Below are 20,904 nucleotides of genomic sequence, written 5' to 3'. Positions count from 1 at the left end.
ACCTTAGAGAAAACCCAGGTTATTAAAAAAAAAAGACAGAGAAGCTAAGTTTGGGGGCTAAAACATAAATTTTTGTCAGATCAGACCCACCTCTTATTCTCACATTCCAGAATTCTCAAATAGATCTAAATGACCAATCAGATCCTCAGGCCAGCCCTCTAGTCAATCAGTCAATCAATAAACATCTATTAATCACCTGCTCTATGCCAAGTAGGCAGCTAAATGGTGAAGTAGACAGAGTGTCAGGCTTGGAGTAAAAGAGATTTACCTTCCTGAGTTCAAATTCGGTCATTTATTGGCTCTGTGAGCCTGGGCAAATCACTTTACCTTATTTGCCTCAGTTTCCTCATCTGTAAAATGAGCTGAAGAAGGAAATGGCAAACCATCCCAATGTCTTTGCCAAGAAAATCCCAAATGGGGGTGGTCACAAGAGTTGGACTCAATTAAAAAGAATTGAGTAACAACAAATGTGCCAGGCACTGTGCTAAGCATTCAAGCCCCTTCAAAATCTGGCTGTGGCCCACCTCTCCAACATTAACTCCCAATACCCATAGCTCTAGCCAGACAAGGCTAGATTGGCCATGTCTTCCTCGTGCTTCCTCCAGTTGCAGTACAGAGATCCATTTCCCCTCATCACTGTCCTCTGTACAGAAAAAGTTGTTCATCATCACCCCACAATGGAAGGTACTCATTTTCTCCATTCTAATCCTAGCCAGGGCTCAAAACAAAGCCCTGGACTAATGGGCCCATCAACGCAGAACCTCCCTAGTTCCATTCTGAATTCTAATATCCTATCCATCCCTCAACTTCCCAGCTCATTCCTGAAACCTTCTCAGACCAGAACACTTCTTGTCAGCCTCCTTCACTCATGTCCTACTCTTTGTGGTCCAATTTGAGGTTCTCTCGACAAAGATACACTAGAGTGGTTTACTATTTCCTTCTCCAGCTCATTTTACAGATGAAAAAACTGAGATAAAAAGGGTTAAGTGACTTTCCCAGAATCACACAACTAGTAAAGTTTCTGAGACCAGATTTGAACTCAAGATGAGTCTTCCTGACTTTAAGCCTGGCACTCTGTCCACTGTGCCACCTTGCTGCCCTATGTTGCTCTCTACCATTTATCCAACACTTATCAAATATTGCCTTATATCACACTATATCTCTTTATATAACATTATATCTCATTATAGAGATTTATCTTATCTTCAAATCCCATTCCATTATCCCATTGGTAAATTCCTTCCAGGCCCTCCATTTTGGAGAGGGACCCAGGTTGACCATGCTTCATCCTCTACTCCACTCTGCTGTTAGCTCCCCAGCTTGGATGCCATGTTCCAGCTGGGTACCTTCTTCTCTCCTCCGCCCCCTACTCTATCATACACATTTCACTTCCTTTTTGTTTGTTGTATTCTCAACTAGAATGTAATCTCCTTGAGGACAGGAACTGTCTTTATTTTTTGTTTGTATTTGTATCCCCAACACTTAATAAAAACTTGTTCTATATCCCTGCAACTAGAGCCATCACCAAGTTTGTCCTCATTTCATAGATGGGGAACTGAGGCTCAAGAAGGAGACAAAGATTGTAATTGTAGACTCCATAAGGGCAGGAATCACATCATAAACCATTGGGTTTTTTTGGGTTTTTTTTTAAACCCTTACCTTCTGTCTTAGAATCAATACTATATATTAGAGTGGTAAGGGCTAGGAAATGCAGGTCAAGTGACTTGCCCAGAGTCACACAGCTAGGAAGTGTCTGAGGTCAGATTTGAACCCAGGACGTCCCATCTCTGAGTCTGGTTCTCAATTCACTGAGCTACCCAGCTGCCCCATAAACCATTGTTTTGAAACATGCTCAATGCTTTGCTTAATGTTGAAAACACTCGGTTGGTCTCAATTCTTTTTTTTTTTTTAATTGTCATGGTATGGTGGAAAAAGTATTGGCTAGGAGACAGCTAGATGGCTCAGTGGACAGAGCACCAGGCCTGGAGTCAGGAGAACCTGGGTTCAAATCTGGACTCAGATACTTCCTAGTTCTGTGACTGGACAAGTTACCTATTCCCTATTGCCTAACCCTTACTGCTCTTCTGCCTTGGATTGATATTTAGTAATGATTCTAAGAAGCTAAGAGTTTTTAAAAAGAAGAAAAAGGGAATCCAGAGGACCTGGATTCAACAATATCCATATTCTCCCACTTACAATTTGGGTAAGGTTAGGCAAGTCCCTTCTGCTCTGTGGCTTCTTTCCTCATCTCCAAATGAGGGGATTGCATAAAATGATCTCCAAGCCCCCTCCCAGATAGTGACCTTCAGCAAGAAACTTAGCCTCCCTGTCCCTCAGTTCCTAATCTGCAAAATGAGGGTGGGACTTCATCTTTAATGGTCTATCACCCTATAACCAGATACTCTCGAAGGTCCTTTCCATCTTTAAATCCAGTTATCCTATGAAATTTTATTGCTCCTTTGGGAAATCGCCCAGACAAGTACGGGTCCTGTCTCCTGAAGGAGGGGATTGTTAAGTCAAGGCCAACATTTCTCCCTGGGTCACTTCAGGCTTTCTTGCACAGCCTCTGCCCCAGAAGTCAGGCCACCCAGGGAAAGTGTTTACAAAGCTGGCACATCTCAGACAACAATAACCCAAACTGAGTCCATCCATGCGAATCCAGCTGTGAGTCCAGCAGGGCTCTAAAGGGATCTCTAGAAGATAACTCACCAACCCATATTTCTCCTAAAGCACTTTCAGATTTAGGACTTGTCTTCCAATAGCCCTGTGAGACTGGTGGGGTGATTATTATTATTCCTTTTTAGAGGGGAGAGTCCCAAAAAAGAGTAAACACTTGAATAGGGTCACAATTTATTAAGTGGTACGGGGGCAGCTAGGTAGTACGGTGGATAGAGCACCAGGGCTAGAGTCAAGAGGACCTTTGTTCAAATCTGATCTCAAATACTTTCTAGTTATGTGACTCTGGGCAAGTCATTTAGTCCCAATTACCTAGCCCTTTTACCACTCTTCTTTATTTTTTTTTAAACCCTTACCTTTAATCTTGGAATCAATACTGTACATTGGTTCCAAGGCAAAAGAGCAGTAAGGGCTAAAGCAATGGGGGTTAAGTGACTTGCCCAGGGTCACACAGCTGGGATGTGTCTGAGGCCAGATGTGAACCCAGGACCTCCCATCTCTAGGTCTGGCTCTCAATCCACTTAGCTACCCAGCTGCCTCCCTTACCCCTCTTCTGCTTTAAAACTGATATTAAGGAAGAAGGAAAGGAGAAAGCAAGGAAGGGAAGGAAGGGAAGGAAGGGAAGGGAAGGGAGGGAGGGAGGGAGGGAGGGAGGGAGGGGGGAAGGAAGGAAGGAAGGAAGGAAGGAAGGAAGGAAGGAAGGAAGGAAGGAAGGAAGGAAGGAAGGAAGGAAGGAAGGAAGGAAGGAAGGAAGGGAGGGAGGGAGGGAGGGAGGAAGGGAGGGAGGGAGGGAGGGAGGGAGGGAGGAAGGGAGGGAGGGAGGGAGGGAGGGAGGGAGGGAGGGAGGGAGGGAGGGAGGGAGGGAGGGAGGGAGGGAGGGAGGAAGGAAGGAAGGAAGGGAGGAAGGAAGGAAGGAAGGAAGGAAGGAAGGAAGGAAGGAAGGAAGGAAGGAAGGAAGGAAGGAAGGAAGGAAGGAAGGAAGGAAGGAAGGAAGGAAGGAAGGAAGGAAGGAAGGAAGGAGGGAGGGAGGGAGGGAGGGAGGGAGGGAGGGAGGGAGGGAGGGAGGGACAGAGAAAAAAATGAATCCAAGTCTTCTAAGACAAGTACTCTTACCACTGAGCATCACCATCTCTCAACCCTAAACAGTTGTCCAATGACTCCCCTTCCAAGGAGTAAAGCAGAGAGATAAGTCCTTCCAAATATGTTTTCCAAACTCCAATTGATGCTTCAGTTTCCTTCAAACATCTATCTAAATTGTAGTCACTCTCCAGATCCGAAAGTCCCCGGGGCAGCCTTCTCTGGACAGCTCCAGCCCACACTTATCTCTCTCTTAATGTAGGCAGCTCTTAAACCACCAACTTAAAGTAGGTCCCACTCTAGCACTTAGCACTGTCTGGTATTGCAATTTAACTCTGTGTGTGTGTGTGTGTGTGTCTAGTCTTTCTCAATTATATTATCAAACCCCAAACCCCTAGGATAGGGCAGCCCCTGCATTAAGCCCTGGAGATGCAAAGAAAAGCAGAAGTCAGCCTCTGCCCTCCTTGGAGCTCTCACTCCAAAGGGGGAGAAACACAAGCCAAATACAGAATAAACTGGAGAGAATCAGCGGGAAGAAGACACTAACATTTAACAGGAGCGGGAAAAGCTTCTTGGAGAAAGTAGAATTTTCATTGAGAATTTCGTTGAGACTTGAAGGAAGTCATGGAAGTCATGGAAGTTAGGAGTGAGAAATGAGGGAGAGGAGCAGTCAGAGACAGGGTGTCCAGGGAAAGGAACACCCATTGGGGTGGGGGTGGGAAAGATCCAGGTCCTGGAGGTTTTCACGAGCTAATCAAAGGATTTAAGGATTTTACCTTTGATCCTAGAGGCAATAGGGAGCTGCAGCTACAGGAGTTTATTGAATAAGGTCAGACTTGTCCTTTTGTAGATCACCCAAGAATTCTATCTCTATATCCCTGGGTGGGGACTCCTCAGGGACTCTTCCCCATCCGTAGTCCCCAGAGGTCACTCAAGATGCCCCAAAGCTAGCTCCTTTTCTTCTAGACCTAGGTGCCACCCCCTAACACCTTTGTCCACCCTTCTAGCCCTACCCCGAGGTTGGCATGCTCCCCAATCAGAGAGTCAATGTCAATATTAGAAACCACAAGACTCAGCGGGGCCACAGAAACTATTCTCTGCCTGCCAGCAATCATCTGAACACCATCCCCTTCACTGCCCCCTCACAGCCCCCCTCCAACTTCCTTTGGTGCCAACTGGATGCCAGCCACATGTCGAGGCTTGCCAGCGTTGTTCAGGATGCTTTAGACTCACTAAGTTGAGACATTTTTGGATAAAAAAAAAATGTTCCCAAACCCACCCAACCTAAACACAGAATTTTCTTACAATGTTTGTAAACACAGTTCAGCATGCCTGCTGGGCTCTCTTCCCCTCCACTCTTTTTCCACTCCTCCCTCACTCTTACCACCACCAAACCTCTTGGGCTTTGCGTCCTATTTCTCAGTTTCCCACTTTCTCTATTTTTATAGCCCTGACTGACGCCAGACGCTTGTGGCCTCTTGATTTCTCGTGGGTTTTCAGGGAAGATTCTGGTAAGAGAGGAAGACCGACTCCCTGCAGGCTGGCTTCAGCCAAAATCTCCACAGACCCATCCCATCTTCACCGGAGGTCTCCTGGCACTTACTAGTGACCAGCAGACATTTATAAGGTCCTTGCTAAGTGCCAGGCATTTATCGAGGTGCTCTGAACACAACAAAGATAAAATAGTCCCCTGCACTCGGAGAGCTTACATTTTGTCTGCAGAGACATTGGACCACCTGTCCATGCAGGTGGTCTCATCCCTTCAAAAACTCAGTGAATGGAGGAGATGGAAAGGCCATTAGAAACCTCAGGTGTGGCACCCTCACCATTTTACAGATGGAGAAACCGAGACTGGGGAGATACAAGCCCTGGTGCCCAGGGTCAAAGGGCTACTTAATGATTACAGACTAGGCTAGACTAGAACTCGGGTCTCCTGGCACCCGCTCCCCATGCACTTTCCTCTGCCCCACTGCTGTCTCCCATCCAGGCCAGGCCAGGCCAGGCCAGGCCAGGCTCTGGCTTGGCTGGAGATTATATTATCTGCTTGTTTACTTTCTTCCCCCTGTTGCTATAAAGCCTGTGAAAGGAGATGGAGCCAAAGCGGTGACCCTCACCACCTCCCTGCTGACCACCCCCACCCCACTCCCCAGGCACCCTGCCCTATCCTGGGGGCAGGAGACATTCCCCACTCTTAGGGTCACCGCTTGGCCTGATGGGACCCTGCTACTTTCTTTCCCAAGCCAAGTGGAGCTGAGTCATCGATTCTTCTAGATGTCGCCTTCCTTTTGCTCCTGCCTCCAAATTCCTAATCCATATCCGCCACACAAGGAAACTTGTCACGGCTTCCTAGTGCCTACCCTAAGTCCCTCTAGCGCCTGCTCTGGCCTCAGCGGACACAGTCCCCTTCCTCTTTGGAAAACTCCTTCTGGATATTAAAAACTACCTCGCAAGCCCATTTGCCAAGGCCACTTCCGTCTTTACTTTTTGTAAGCCTTTCCCTTTCCTTTCTTTTTTCTATTATTACAAGAATATAATATGAATTGGCAAAACACTGAATACAAGCTTCACTATCATAAAATCAAAACATTAAGCAATATTCCAAAAAGATTTTTAGGCAAAATACTAGCCACCAAAAGTACAAAAAATACACAGCAACACAAAGCATTGAAAAATGTAAACTTTCAAATGAAACAGTCAAAAATATCTGTAGTCTCATTTCTCTACACTGCGATTATCAATGATTTCAGGTCTTTCTTTCACCACACAATGATGCTATAAAGGCTAAGTGGTTGCAATGTCTATTGTCCTCTAACTCTAAATAATCTGTCTCATCTGAGAAATTGCTTTCCTTATGCCCAATTAAGAGTGCCTGGGATACTCCTTTACTCTAATGTTTTAAATACTCCCTTTCCTTTCTGTATTAATTCTAAGACAAAAGACCAGCAGGGTCACCCTGCTAGGAAGTGCCTGAGGTCAAATTTGAACCCAAGTCCTCCCCACTCCAGGCCTGGCCTTCTATCCTCTAAGCTATCTCCATGCTCCCTAAGCTCCCTTCAATCTTGGGACAAATACCATTAGGAGAACAGAAAATACTGAAGTTAGATATAAGGAAGGATTTTCTGAAGTTGGTGTCTGGGGTGCCACAAGAGGGACTTTGGGGAGTTTGTTCTTTTCTGGAAACTTAGTAATAGCCGGCTTTTAATAGTGTTTTAAGGTTGGCAAAAGACTTCATAAATATTCTCTCTCAACCCTGGGAAGTTGATGCTATTATTATTTTCATTTTACAGATAAAAAAAAAAAACTGAGGCAGACAAAGGCTAAGTGACTGAGACTAAATTTCAACTCCGATCTATCTGGCTGCAGGTCCCATGATGCTCTATCTTCAGCCCTCCCACGGCCCCCCACAAAAAAATGAATAAATCAATCTGTTTGGCTTCCAGAAGAGGCCATCCTCTGGACAGAGAGATGGCTGAAATGGCTTACTGGAAGGCCCTGCAGTTCTCAGCATCACTATGTAGGAAAGATTTGAATAGCCTAAGGGAGGGTGGGCTGGGAAAAAATGCATCTGTGGGTTGATAAGTGTTTTGAACTGAGGGAGAAAGCAAAGGGCCATATAACCCTGGAGGAGAGAGGGTGCTGGAGAGTGATCCCAGAGCTTGGGGGCTACAGAATACTCTCAGACTCCTAAAGAACATTCCGTCCAGAAATTCCTCACACCCTCCTTCCCTGTTCCAAAGTGGGGCCCCCCCTCCAACAAGTCTCCCCACACTGCCCCCTGGGAGCACTGGAATTCAGGCCAGTACAGCCTGCCAAGAGAACCCAACCCAAGCATGTGACATCACAGGGCCACCACTGTAATGAACTGTGAGGTCAGTGGCATCTCTAGCCAATGGAGAGAGGCTGAAGAAAGTTGGAGAGGTAGCCTATGGGGTGGGACGGGGAGTGGAAAGTCATCCTTCTCTTTAAGTTGAAAGCTTTCAATTTAAAGGATGGTTTTCCCAAATTTTACTGTCACCTAAGTATAACTTTGGACAGGTCCAATTAGATAACTCCAATTAGACGCAATCCAATTAGAAAAATATTGAATGCCTCCTTTGTGCTAGGCACAAAAGTAAACAATGAAAGCAGCCCCTGCTCTCTGGGAGCTTACCTTCTAGTGGGAATAAGGAAAGATTCAAGGAATGGGGATCCTTTGCGGTGGGAGAAAGAACCCTGACAGCTTTGAAAGGGGAGAATAACGTCACTTGGAAGGCAGCTCACGAGCGGAGCCTGGAAGGAAGGATGGTGAGGATGCTAAGGCAGACAGGAGAATCAGGAGGACATCTGAGGCATGGGGGACTCTCAGGAGCTAGAAGATGGAAGGCTGAGCTTGGGAATAAGCAAGGAAACCCATTCCTGAAATATAAGATGCAGAAAAGAAAGTACTAGTGAAATCAGTCTGGAAGGATAGGCTGGAGGGCTTCAGTATCTGTATTTCATCCTGGTGGCACAAGGAGACACTGAAGATTCTTGAGCAGGAGAATAATGTGGTTAGATCTGTGCTTTAAAAAAATTCTCCAGCCCATTGGGTGTAGGATGCACTGGGGAAAGATGGGTACAAGAAGGGGAGAGCTTGCTTAGGAGGTTACTGCAATAGTCCAAATGAGAAGCAATGAGAGCCAGAACCAGAGCAGTAGTTATGGAAGCGGAGGAAAAAGGGGGTAGAAAGGAGAGCTGCTCTGTAGGGAAAATTACCAAAAGCTGTGACAAGTGGAGATGGAGGGTTAGGGAGAGTGAGGAGTCTAGGATGACCTCCAGGATGTGAGCGGGGTAACTGGAAGGATGCCCTCAATGGAATAGGAAATTTTAGAAAGGTCAGTTGAAAGATGGAGGAGAGCAAAAAGTGTGAGGACATGGGGGTGGTCACTATACGGCCAACACTTAGGTTGGAGGCCAAGGGCTAAGAAAGCTAGAGAAGAAGAGCGGGGGGGGGGGGGGGGGGAGAGAATAGAAAATGAAAAGTCCCCTTGCAATATATATCATCCTGGATTATTTAGTGAGGACTTGAATAGAGGGGCATATTAGGGGTTAACTTGAAACTCCCATTTTTCTCCCAGGCGCATCTTCTCTCAGCCCCACTGGATGTAACCCTAGCAGAAAAGAAGTCATATTGGGCCCCAAGAAAATAAAGAGGGTATTTTGGTAAATAGAGTAATCTACACTAAATATTCCATTTATTAGCTAACAAAGTGAAAAGGGAACTACATTTGCAATTAGAGGAATTTGATTCTCTGCCTCCCCTAATTAATTTCTGAGTTCCTGGAGGAAAAAGATTATCTTTTGCCTCTTTTGTATTTCCAGAATTTAACACAATGTCTGGCACATAGTAGTTGCTTAATAAATGTTTATGCTGAATGAAATCCCAGTCCTGCAATTTGCTTCTTTGGAAAATGTATTGCCCTTCTAGGGGCCTCAGTTTCCTCATCTATCAAATGAGGTATTAGACTAGATGGTCTCTAAGTTTCCTTCCAGTTCTAAATCTCTGATCCTAGGGGATCTAGAACCCAGATTCCAGCTGGAATTCTAGAGCAGTGTGCTCCAGAAAACAATGTTAAAGCTAGAAGGGACTAGAAGAAAGACCAAGTCTTCTGACTCCATATCCAGATTCTTTCCACTTCAATAAACAACTTCCCCCATTCACCTTTCATATTCACCAGCCTATGCTGACTCTCTCTGGCAGGCTTCTGCCCACTGGCCCTGTTCCAGGTTGGGTTATTCCAGTCCTTTTCATTCCATAATCCCTACTATAAACTGTTTTCTTCTCATAGAATCAAGGACTCTCAAAAGCCTATCCTCAGGTCTTCTTGATTCTTCCTTCAAAAGACTTCTAGGTAAGACCTAGATCAGCAGTCAAAGGATATGAATAAGCACCTTTCAGAACTACAAACAATTAATAGTCAAGTGAAAAAAGAATACTCCAAACTACTAATAAGAAAGATAAAAATCAGTGCAAAACTAGCCTGGGGTTTCGCCTCACACCTAGCAAACTGGAAAAGATGTCAGGAATAGTCAATGGATTACAGAAAGACAGGGATACTAATGCATTATTGGTGGAGTTGTGAATTAGTACTAGCATTTTGGAAAGGGACTTTGGAATTCAAATTAGGTAAATAAAGGGATAAAAATGTTCCATACCCTCTGACCCAGAGATTCCATTGCTACATATATACCCCAAGAGAAGGGGGGGGGGAGGGTCATTGGCAAAAATAAAAGAAAGCTCCACATTCACCAAGATATGTATCCAATTAATTTTTTTGTTGGAGCAAAGAACAGGAAACAAAGTAGTTAAATTGTGATACAGAAGTATGGAAAGGCATCTAAGTAGAGAAGGAAAATAATATACACACAACATAATATATACTACAATTTAAGTAGAAAGAATGACAACCACAAAGCAAAATAAATTGGATACTGCAAAATTATGAAGAATATGGTTGGCCCCTAAGAACAAATATGAGAAGATACTTTCTCCAATATTTAGCAGAAGCAAGGATCTATGGATTTAGAATATTCCATATAATGTTAGATCCCTTCTGACATGGTTTTTGGTTTTTGGTTGTTGGTTTTTTTTTTACTTTTAAACATTATTTTATTTGGTCATTTTCAAACATTATTCAATGGAAACAAAGATAATTTTCTTTTCCTCCCCCCCTCCCACCACCCCTCCCGTAGCCAACTCATGATTCCACTGGGTATCACATGCGTCCTTGATCTGAACCTATTTCCATGTTGTTGGTATTTGCATTACGGTGTTCATTTAGAGTCTCTCCTCAATCATATCCCCTCAACCCCTATAGTCAAGCAGTTGCCTTTCCTCGGTGTTTTTACTCCCACAATTTGTCCTCTGCTTGTGAATAGTTTTTTTTTCTCCTAGATCCCTGCAGATTGTTCAGGGACATTGCATTGACACTAATGGAGAAGTCCATTACCTTTGATTGTACCACAGTGTATCAGTCTCTGTGTACAATGTTCTCCTGGTTCTGCTCCTCTCACTCTGCATCACTTCCTGGAGGTCGTTCCAGACTCCATGGAATTCCTCCACTTTATTATTCCTTTTAGCACAATAGTATTCCATCACCAACATATACCACAATGTGTTCAGCCATTCCTCAATTGAAGGGCATCTCCTCGTTTTCCAATTTTTGGCCACCACAAAGAGCGCAGCTATGAATATTCTTGTACAAGTCTTTTTCCTTATTATCGCTTTGGGGTACAAACCCAGCAGTGCTATAGCTGGATCAAAGGGCAGACAGTTTTTTATCACCCTTTGAGCATAGTTCCAAATTGCACCCCAGAATGGTTGGATCAATTCACAACTCCACCAGCAATGCATTAATGTCCCAACTTTGCCACATCCCCTCCAGCATTCACTGCTTTCCTCTGCTGTCACATTAGCCAATCTGCTAGGTGTGAGATGATACCTCAGAGTTGTTTTGATTTGCATCTCTCTGATTATAAGAGATTTGGAACACTTTTTCATGTGCTTATTAACAGTTTTGATTTCTTTATCTGAAAACTGCCTATTCATGTCCCTTACCCATTTATCAACAGGAGAATGGCTTGATTTTTTGTACAATTGATTTAGCTTGTTGTAAATCTGAATAATTAAACCTTTGTCAGAGGTTTTTGTTATAAAGATTGCTTCCCAATTTGTTGTTTCCCTTCTGATTTTAGTTACATTGGTTTTGTTTTTACAAAAATTTTTTAATTTGATGTAGTCAAATTATTTATTTTACATTTTGTGACTCTTTCTAAGTCTTGCTTGGTTTTAAAATCTTTCCCTTCCCAAAGGTCTGACATGTATACTATTCTGTGTTTGCCTAATTTACTTATAGTTTCCTTCTTTATGTTCAAGTCATTCACCCATTCTGAGTTTATCTTGGTGTAGGGTGTGAGGTGTTGATCCAATCCTAATCTCTCCCACATTGTCTTCCAACTTTCCTAGCAGTTTTTATCAAATAGTGGATTTTTGTCTCAAAAGCTGGGGTCTTTGGGTTTGTCATAGAGGTCATTTGCTGAGGTCATTTACCCCAAGTCTATTCCACTGATCCTCCTTTCTGACTCTCCCTTCTGACATGTTAATGAGTCTTATTGAATTTTTTCTTTTCTTTTTAAAAAAATTCTTTGTTATTAAGGATGGCTTAAGAGAAGTAGAGAAAAGGAGGGATATAGGGGAAAGAGCCTGCAATAAAAACATAAAATATCAATAAACATCTATTTTTATAAATGTTTCCTGAATTGGGCTCTTCTAGTCTAATTGTTATCATTCTAATCTAATTGCCTTGGGGATTTTTTTTTTGTAATTGTTTTGTTTTAAACCTTTACCTTCCATCTATTGAGTCTAAGGCAGAAGATGGGTGAAGGCTAGGCAATGGGGGTGTGACTTGCCCAGGATCTCACAGCTAGGTCAAATTTGAACCCAGGACCTCCCATTTTTAGGCCTGGTTCTCTATCCCTTGAGCTATCTAGGTGCCTTATAACTGGCCTCCAATCCCTTCATTCTCCAATCCATCCTGTCAAACAATACCACCTTGATTTGATTTTGAAGTCTCCTTAATTTACCTAGACTGGCCCAATTCCACCAATAATCACTACAAGAACTTTGACCTACTTGCCCCTCCTGCATACTGTTCACCATATTGGTGGCAGCCCTAGGGCAGATTCCAGATTGGCTTAGAGATTGCAGCTTGGAATTCCTCAGCTCCAGAGAGCCTTCACCTTCAGCCTTCTTGGTCGCAGTGATCACAAGCAAATGCCAGGGACACCCAATGGGCTATTTCTTAAAACAATTTTCCTAAGCTACTTTCGTCATGTCACACCCTTCCCCAAGAATCTGTGCTGGTCCCTATTGTCTAATGCATCAAATCCAAAATTCTGTCAACATCACTGGAAAAGCAACCAAGCTCCCCAAAAAACTAAGGCAGAAGTCCCATAGCTTCAGCTGAGCATCAGGAAGGGGGAAGATGGTACACATTTATATAGCACCCACTAGGCAGGCACTCTGCTAAGTACTTTCCAAATATTGTCTCATTTGATCTTCCCAACAACCCTGAGTGTTATTATTATCCCCGTTTGACCAACTGAAACAAACAGACGTTAAGTGATTTTCTTGGGGTGTCTGAGATTGGATTTGAATTTAAGTGTTCCTCACTCTGACTCTGGGAGCAAACAGAACTAAATGCTGCTTTCTTTCCTCTATCTCTGCCACCATAATTTCCCATCCTCTTTATTTTCCTTGCCACAGCCACTGCTGGTTTCCAAGGTTGCTGTCTATACAACCTGATTTCCCAACTACTCCATAATGTAACTTTGATTCCATCAGTCCAGTCTCAACACTGTCCTCTCCACCACCCCAATCATAAACCTTCCCAGAGGCAAAGAGACACCACTGTGGATGGAGTGTTGCACTTGGAAATGAGAAAACTTGGGTTCAAAGCGTGCATTAGTCACTAACTAGCTGGGTCTCTGGACAAGTCACTCGACTTTTTCTGAAGCTCAATTTCCTCATCTATAATGTGGAAATAATAAAAGCACCCACCTGCCATTGTTGTGGGGGTCAAATAAGAGAATACATATAAAGTTCTTTGCAAATGTTTCAAGTGTGATTTAGAAGTCTGATGACATTATCGTTGATGCTACCCGTGTCCTTTCTCCTGGTGTTCCTCACCTCAAATGTTCCCTCTCCTCCCACTTGCTATATAAACTCTATTCATTATCATATCTCCATCATGAAGCTTTTCCCAACTCTTCAGGTCCATCGTGACCTCTTCCACAATGATTCCAGCTCTGTATGATTAAGGGCAAGCAAGTCACTTAAATTCTCAGCCTACTTTTTTCTTCTGGAAACTGAGGGTAAAAAATACTTGTACTTCCTAACTCACAGAACTGTTGGGAAGAAAGCTATTTGTAAATCCTAATGCAGTATGCAAATGTGAGCTACTAGTTTTATATTCTGAAATATTTTCCCCTAAATTTTTAACATGCTCTGCTTTAACCCTTGGGCATCTCATCTTATCCCATCATTTTGATTATCATATTTATGCAAGGGATCCCTAAATCTACAAGGGAGTCTGTCTCCCCTGAGGCACAATACAACATCTCTAAAAGCCTGCTGGGTACTTCTACCTGTAGGTCCCAGTGGCCCCACAAAATCATTATGACTAAAATTGAACTCATTACCTTCTCTCCTAAATTTGTCCCTCCTCCCAACTTCCCCATTTTTTTGTTGTTTTGTTGTTTACTGATTTTTTTAGGACATTATCATCCTTCCAATTACCCAGGTTCACCTTGAAATCATCATTAGCTTTTTTATTTCCTGTATCCCACATATCTAATAAGGGTGTGTGTGTGTGTGTGTGTGTGTGTGTGTGTGTGTGTGTGTGTGTGTGTGTGTGTGTGTGTTAGATAAGGTATATCCTGCTGACTTTGTTTTTACTTTAATATAAATTTTAATTTAATTTTTTTATTATCACACTCATCTTTTTCCTCTTCTCCACTTTCCCCTTTTCAGGTATTTATCACCTCTCACCTGGACTAGTGTCATAGCTTCCTAAGTGGTCCCCCTGCCTCCAGTCTCTCCCTTCTCTAACATATCCTTCATTCAAAAACCAAAATAACCTTCCTAAGGCACTGGTCTAATCACATCATTCTCTCAATAAAAAAAAGTCTGCAGTGGCTCCACATTTCCTATAGCAGAAAATACAAACTCCTCATGAAAGCCCTCCACAACCTGGCTGGTGTCTTTTTTTTAACTCTCCTTCCCTTTGGATACTCTACAATCTAACCAAACTGAATATTCCTGAAGCTTGTCCTCCACTATTCTATCTTTGTGCATGTGCACAAGCTCTCCTCCATGCCTGGAGATCTATTATTTTAAATACTTCTCTTTCTTCAAAGCCTCGCTTGGGGCTTACCAATTCCATGACACTTTCCATTATAGAGTCAACTCAAAAAAAAATGTCTCCCTCCTCTAAGTCTCCTAGCCTTCTTTGTCTAGATATCTCATCTTTGTATTTTGTCTAGATATCTCTACTTTGTATTTTACAGAGTTGTGGATATAAAGAGTTCTATCTCCTTACTCATCCCTCCACCACCACCCCCCCATTAAATGATAAGCTCTTTGGGGCAATTATGCTATTTTTCATGTATTCCCAATGTCTAGTACTATCTTTCACTGAAAAAATGTAAGCTTCAGGGCAGGTAGGTGGCTCAGTGGATAAAGAGTGAGACCTGTAGACAAAAGGTCTTGGAATCATCTCTGACCTCAGACACTTCCTAGCTGTGTGACCCTAGGCAAGTCACTTAATCTCCTCCTTGGAGCCAACATCTGGTATCAATTCTAAGACAGAAAGTAAGGGATTTCTTTGATGTGTAAGCTCCTTGAAGGCAGAGGCCATTTTTATATTTACATCCCCAGCATCAGTAGGCTTGCTCATTCCTGTATTTACAATGTATCTCCTAAAATACACCAAATTCTTCAAAAATGTGTTATTATACCAAAGTAGTTACTGTAGACCTCTTCTGTCTTTAGCATCCCCTCCCCTCATATTTGGAAAGTTATTCCTACCCCAGTCAGCCAATAAACACATATTCAATGCTTACTCTGTGTTGGCCACTGTACTCAGTACCAATACAAACTGGACTCTCCATGCTCTAGTAATCTGTTTTTTTGACTTATGGTGGCTGAAAAATCATTCACCCCTTGGTTGGCCAAGCCTACCAAGATGAGCATTTCCAACCCAAGCTAGGCTGGTCCTTGAATGGCATTCAAAGGTTACAGAAGAGACTTGGATAAACAATCTGTTCCTGGACCCAATATTTGAAACCTTTCTAGCTCAGTAGCCCTTGTGGGAGCTTTTCTCTTTCTGAAACAGCTTTGTAAAGTGCAGAGTGATCACCACGACCCAGTGAGATGTCAATGTAGGGCTTCAGTGGAATACTGTGAATGTGGTCTGACCAGAACTAAATGAGGCAGGGTCTGCATGCTCTATGCATGTTAACGAAGTCTGAAGTTTGCAGAAAGGCATTTCTAGGAAAATATTGCTTAGAATGAGCTTATAACTAGTATAAAGGTTCCTAAGAATTTATTCTATGAAATGTCAAACCAGGTTTCCTGTATTTTTTACTTCTGCCTTTGAATTTTTTGTATCTGCACTGAAGATATAATATTCATCCCGATTAAATTTCATCTTGTTAGTTCCAGGCTCTCATTCAAACCTGTCCAGATTGGCCATGGTCTTGATTCTACTCCTATTTAATTTATGATCAATAAATTTAATATGCATGTCTTTTTTAAACCCTTTTTAACCCATACCTTCTGTTTTAGAATCAATACTAAATATCAGTTCCAGGCAGATGAGAAGTAAAGGCTAGTGTAATAGAGAGATATTCCTGAGCCTTTGCAGGCATATATATTCTCTCTTTTAAACTAGGCAATGGGAGTTAAGTGACTTGCCCAGGGTCACACATGTAGAAAGTGTCTGAAGCCAGATTTGAATTTATGTCTTCTAATAATTCATACATGAAGTATATAGTAAGTGCCTAGTACAGTCAAGGCACTCTGCTGGGTATTGAGGGAAAGGAGTCGGTACAAACCCCTATCCCTGCCTTCAAAAAACGTATAATGTATAGTATGATAAGATGCAAATGAAAATAAGTATAACACAAGGCAGAATGTTGTAAATGTTATTCAGTTCCCCAAAAAGGATTATGGGAGCACAGGGAAAGACACATATGGGAAGGGGACAGAGTTTCCTGAGTTGGTCTTAATGTAGCATATAAATGCATACAAAATGTCTGCAAATAAATAAAATTGAAAAGGCAGTGTGGGAAAAAAAGGGCATTATGAGGAGAAAACACAAAAGCATGAAAGTGTTCCCCCAGAACTTTGAGGAAAAGCAAGTTATCCAGTCTGGCTGAAGCATAGGCAGCAAGGAAAAAGTAGAAAATAAACCAGGAAGAATAGGTTGGTGGTGGATCTTGGAGGGCCTTGAATGACAAGCTGAATTAGGACTTTGTTCCTCATGCTTTTTTTTTTTTTTTAAAAACCCTTACCTTCCATCTTGGAGTCAATACTATGTATTGGCTCCAAGGCAGAAGAGTGGTAAGGGCTAGGCAATGGGGGTCAAGTGACTTGCCCAGGGTCACACAGCTGGGAAATGTCTGAGGCCAGATTTGAACCTAGGACCTCCCATCTCTAGGCCTGGCTCTCAATCCACTGAGCCACCCAGCTGCCCCATCCTCACGCTTTTATTTCAGTGGTGAGCCACAAAGATTTGGGGCTAGGGGAATGATATGTCAAGATTACTCTAGTAATTTTAAAGTTAATTATTCAATTACTCCTCAAATTGAGGAGACCAGTTTAGAAAGTGTCATAATGGTCCAGACAAAAGCTGATCTGGATCAGGAGTTGAGTGGTTACAGTAGATAGGGAGGCAATGTACCCAAAATAGAATCAAGACTCGGTGACTAATTGGCTACCACAGGCTGTTACCAGATGGTCTGTGAGGTCCCTTCTTGCTCTAATAATCTATGAGTCAATAAGCTCACTGTCCTGTAATCAGTCTCCTTTACTTAAAGAAGGCAATAACCAGAAAAGGCTAGTTGACTGGCATAACCAAAAGCCAGTGCATGGTAGGAAGAGAGGCTAAGCTACCATGGCAGAAAGATTTTCCCAGGAGCTCCGGGTCATACTTGTTGAGGCATTTCAGACATGTCTGTGACTCCATTTGGGGTTTTCTTGGCCAAGATATTTTATGGAGTGATTTGCCATTTTCTTCTCCAGCTCATTTTACAGATGAAGAAATGAGGCAAACAGGGTTAAGTGACTTGACCAAGGTCACACAGCTAGTAAGTGTCTGAGGTCAGATTTGAACTCACGAAGATAAATTTTCCTGGCTTCAAGTCAGGCATTCTACCTACTAGCCACCAATCTCAATGCTCCCTATACTTTCACTGCCTCCAGGCCTTCTTCTTCTATTATTCCCATCTTCAAGCACGAATAAGCAGGTCATACCTAGCCATGAAGGGACAAAATGGTCGTCTGGTTAATGAAAAGTAATGAAAAAGTAATGAAAAGTCCAGTTTTCACAAGGTCTAATTTAAGGTTGCCTGAATTAATGGAAAGAGGTCTGGGAGCCATGAGGCTGGCTCAGAAGAGGAATCCAGGATCTAATCATTTTATATATATGAAGACACTAAGGAATATAGAGAAAAAAGACTCACTTAAATTAACTAAGGTTACCCAGAAAGTGGAAGGACCAGGGAACAAACCCAGATTTTCCTACTGTAGCACCAATCTCTGAACCTCAGTTTCCCCATCTGTAAATTAAAAGGAGTTAAACTGGATCATTTCTAAGCTCTCTAACATCCTATAATGTGCTAACATTATTATTCCTTTTAGGTCTGTAGCCTTACTTCCTCTGGCTCTGGGTCACATGCCCACAGACAGAATAATTGGGTTTTTCAGGCACAACAGGCAGCAGCTCCCAGAGCAGAGATTTCTATCTCCAGGTCATGAGCTGGAAGCTGTTCAGGAGAGGTCTGGTAGCTAGTTGACCTTGGTCATCAACCTCTTTGGACTATGTGTGCACACGTCCCTGAAAGTAGAGAGCTAACCATGATGCTCTCCCTTCTCAAAGCTACAGTTGATCCCTTCTGAGTAAGAAGAAAACCCAAGGTGGGGATTAAGCCACTTTGACTTTGCCCAGACTGGCCAGCAACTTGGTGGAAAACGTGTCTCGCTGCCAAGACCCAAGGGGGACCACTGAAAACTAGTGCCAAAGAAAGAAAGTTGTCTCCCTCTGGATCCAACCTTGGAACCCAGAGGGAATGTTGTCAGGAGGGTGTAGGGGGGGTGTAAAGTGGGAATAATAGTACCTACCTCCAAGAGTTTATCAAAAATGAGTTAACATATATAAATGTGCTTTGCAAACTTCTATTATGAGAGGGCTGAAGAAGGGCAGAGAATTTAAAAGGAAGGTAATCCCCTGACCTCTCTCTCTCTCTCTCTCTCTCTCTCTCTCTCTCTCTCTCTCTCTCTCTCTCTCTCTCTCTCTCTCTCTCCCTCTCTCTCTCTCTCTCTCTCCCTCTCTCTCTCCTTGTCTGGCAAAAGAAGAAGCAGGGGTTCAGCACTATCTTTAAAAAGTCAACTCTTTCTCCATCTTCTCCCATCCTTCTCTCCATCACCTTCTCACTCCACTTAGTTTGATGTCAGAGCTTCTGGTTGCCCACATTTGCCTCGATGAATCTCCCAAATTCTTGTCTGCTCTAGAGATGTGAAATCTCAGGAACCTTGTCTCTCCTCTCCACCCCTAGAAATGTGACAGCCCCTAGCCATGAAGCTTCCTAAGAGGGCAGAAGCTGTTGACTTGAATAGCTTGTGCAGAAGAGGTTATTAGTCATGAATAGCCCACCTAAAGTGCTCAGATCTAATCTCCAAAAAAGATCAATGTCAAGATGGCACTTCAATAGGAGCCTCAAGGAAAATCACACCCTTCTGACATCACTTCTTTCCCTCTATCTTTCCCCTCTCCCTAACCTCACATTCTCCAGCTGCCATGTAGCCCATCCCCTCCTGTTCCTTCTCTTCTCCTCCAAAAAAAAAAGGCCCCGCAAGGAGAAAACTGAGACTTCACTACATCCCAAACATTTAACCTCTAGCTGGCACTCCCTTGAGCCCTCGGACCACCCAGTATTCCCCTGGGTTAGGCAAGGACATTCCATTCTTGATAGGAGTGGGGAAGAAAGGAAAAGCAAGAAGATGTAGTTCCATTGGAGTCATAGAACGATATCTTTCCTCTCTCCCTCTACTGTCTTACCTCTTTCCATCCCTATTCCAAAATAGCCCCCTACCATCTTTCTTGGCTACCCATTGAGTCCATCCCACTTTGGGTCAGACCTGCAACTTAACCTGCTGCCCTCTGATACTATTGAATGACCAATTCCATAAGGAGGCTTGTCTACCTCCAAACACCACTGTGTGTGATGAATGTTTCACATCTGGAGGGTATATCTGGATGGAACTACAGCACAGAAAGTCCTAGCAGGGAAGGAGGAACAGGAGGAGTGTTACATGGAATAAGCAAGCAAACATGAAGATGATTAAGCCACTAGGCTTCAGAGCCCCAAACAAAACACACAACCAGGAAAGGAGAATTCAGATTCTGAAATCAACTTTGCCACAGCCCAAGGAGGGGCTGGCCCACCCCTACCATAACAAGTTAGCTCTCCACCAGCAGAGGATAAAAACCTAACAAGGAAAGGCAGAGGGCAAGAGTGCACCCACACTGACCTGTACCTGACCAGTATGGTCCCATTCCATTTCAGAGTCCAGGCCAATGTCCAAGACAAAGTATCTGACTCCTCCCTTCTGTGGCCAACCACAGCAACAACAATAACAATAATATGGGGTCTTTTATGTTTTTCAAAGCACATTAACTTGAGCCTAGCATTGAGAGAGGGTGGAGCATGCATGACTTGTCCCCATTTGACAGATGAGGAGGAAATTGAAACCCAAAGAGAACCACATAATCCCAAAGTTGGAAGAGATCTCAGCTCAGAATCATCTAGTCCAACACATACCTGAACAAGAATTTCCTCCCCACACCATCCCCACAAGGGGTCATCCAGCCTTCAACTAAATCTGCCAATGAGGAAGAAACTACTCAGCCCATTCCATTTTGGGACAGCTCTAATTTTTAGGAATTTCTTCCTGACACTAAGTCTGATCACTCTTCCATGTGCCAGACCTTCAAATACTAGGAAATTATGTCCTTCAATTAAGTCTTCTCTTGTCCAAAGTAAACATCCCAAATCCCTTCCACCAATCCTTCTGCTGCCCCAAGTATGACTACTTGTCCTTCTCTGGATATTCTCCAGCTTGTCAATAACCTTTTCAAAATGCAAGACCCAAAACTAAACACTCTAGGAAGGTTAAGAGACTTAAAGTCAAGTTTCCAGAGTCATAGCTAGCAATGTTGGTACCCAGGACAAGCATCACAAAATGTGCTGGTGAATACTTCCCAGTTGTGTGGCCCTGGGCAAGTCACTTACTTGCCAAGCCCTAACTGCTCTTCTGCCTTGAAATCAATATTTAGTATTGATTCTAAAACA

General features: G+C 43.1%; 1 protein-coding gene and 1 long non-coding RNA gene across 19 annotated transcripts in view; one reads left to right on the top strand and one right to left on the bottom strand.

The window, feature by feature from the left end:
- Positions 1 to 20,904, bottom strand: part of TNS1 (tensin 1) — a 338,276-nt gene that overhangs the window by 145,509 nt on the left and 171,863 nt on the right. The gene's annotated exons all lie outside the window — the stretch shown is intronic.
- On the top strand, positions 7,683 to 8,939 carry LOC130455902 (uncharacterized). The gene is made up of 2 exons (XR_008914162.1): positions 7,683 to 8,037; positions 8,850 to 8,939. It is a non-coding gene; the product is annotated as an uncharacterized LOC130455902 (long non-coding RNA).

Source organism: Monodelphis domestica, chromosome 8 (genome assembly GCF_027887165.1).
Source record: "Monodelphis domestica isolate mMonDom1 chromosome 8, mMonDom1.pri, whole genome shotgun sequence".
Classification (NCBI taxonomy): Eukaryota; Metazoa; Chordata; class Mammalia; order Didelphimorphia; family Didelphidae; genus Monodelphis; species Monodelphis domestica.
This window is presented reverse-complemented; position numbering and strand designations above follow the sequence as displayed.